Consider the following 1,994-nt stretch of genomic DNA (forward strand, 5'->3'; position numbering starts at 1 on the left):
TCGTAATGCGCACTTGKGTGTCATCAGARTCACCTGGACTCCATCCCCCCCTTGATTACCTGCCCTATATAWGTCACTCCCTTTGGTTCCTTCCCCAGGCGTCATTATTTCTGTTTCTTATCTGTGCGTTGTTTTGGTTTTGTTCATTAAATGATGCACTCCCTGAACTTGCTTCCAGACTCCCAGKYCACACGTTACAGAATGACGCCTCACCAAAGGGAAGCATTAAGGGGTGTTATTTTATTAGGAATTTTTACTAGGATTAAATGTCAGGAATTGTGGAAAAAATGAGTTTAAATGTATTTGGCTAAGGTGTATGTAAACTTCAGACTTCAACTGTATGTATGTGTTTTGATAACTATATATATATATATATATATATAATACAATTCGAGGTGAAGGTGTTGCAAATGCTTTTGGCGGTTGATCTGCTTCTGTTCTGTGGGTGGCACTGTGTGCTCTTTTCGAAGGATGGGTCCTGGTCTCTGAGGCCCTGGGATCCGGGGAGACAACAGGGGTGGTCTGCCGGTCACTGGGATGCCAACCCAACTTGAGATTGGGGGGGAGGTTAGCGGGTGGAATAGTAGCAAACAATTGGAGGTTGACTTAGTAGCAATGCAAATATCATGGTACAGCTATATGGACACTCACTTACTATGGCACTTTTTAATGGTACGTTTACAAACATACAGTACCAGACAATTTGGACACCTACTCAATTTTTGTTCTTTATTTTTTTACTATTTTCTACATTGTAGAATAATAGTGAAGACATCGAGACTATGAAATAACACACATGGAATTGTGTAGTAACAAAAAAAGTTAGCAAAATATGTATATTTGAGATTCTTCAAAGTAGCCACCCTTTGCCTTGATGCCTTCACTATTCCAGCACCATTTCAATTTCAACATCATCAAATCACCTCTGCTAAGTCTAATACAGTGACCACTAAAAGATACCAAAAACTACTTAAATCGAAATCAAATGTTATTTGTCACATGCGCCGAATACAACAGGTYTAGACATTAGTGAAACGCTTACTTACAAGCCCTTAACCAAAAATGCTTCAAGAAGTTAAGAAAAGATAAGTGTTAAGTAAAAAATAGATAAGTAGAAAATAAAAATAACAAATAAGTAAACATCAGCACTAAAACAACAASAGATTATGTACAAACTAAGTTACAAATAACGCAATAAAACATGCAATATTGGTTACGGGATCGTAAAACGGGAGACATCTCCTTCGGCGCAGTCTCCATTAAGTCCAATCAAAGTAAGCTAAATATGATGTGACTGTCCATGGTTCTGATTTCTGTGCACGTGTAACAGTTTAACTTCAGTCCGTCCCCTCGCCCCGACCCGGGCGCGAACCAGGGACCCTCTGGACACATCAACAACAGTCCCCACGAAGCATCGTTACCCATCGCTCCACAAAAGCCGCGGCCCTTGCAGAGCAAGTTGAACCACTACTTCAAGGTCTCAGAGGAAGTGACGTCACCGATTGAAAGGCTATTAGCGCACACCACCGCTAACTAGATAGCCATTTCACATCCGTTACACGCGTTCGTGCAAGTAGAAAAACATGTTGACTCACCCTACTTGTAGAGAAACGCCAATGTCATCCTACCTTTTTTTTTCCATCGTTGAGAAACTGTCTACACTGTTAATACAGTGCCGCTTGTGCTATTTTGTTGTCATTACAGAGCGCTCACCTGGCATGTAAATGCTTTCCTCGCTGTCTAACTTCCATCATAGTGCAACGTTTAGCTACGTTAACATCACGTTCAGCCTTTATCATTGCTACCAATAATAGGAAACCTTTTTCAACCAGTCGTCAGCAGGGAACAACAATGTATACATTATAGTTGGATCAGAATCGCCTTTATAATCATTGGTCAGTATGGAGAATTAAGTAAACCACAAGTCCAAATCCCTATCTCCATCCATGGTTAATTTAGGAAAGGGCCAAGTGTTGCTATCTAGCCACGGAGGA

This window comes from Salvelinus sp. IW2-2015, unplaced genomic scaffold, assembly GCF_002910315.2.
Source record: "Salvelinus sp. IW2-2015 unplaced genomic scaffold, ASM291031v2 Un_scaffold1830, whole genome shotgun sequence".
Lineage (NCBI taxonomy): Eukaryota > Metazoa > Chordata > Actinopteri > Salmoniformes > Salmonidae > Salvelinus > Salvelinus sp. IW2-2015.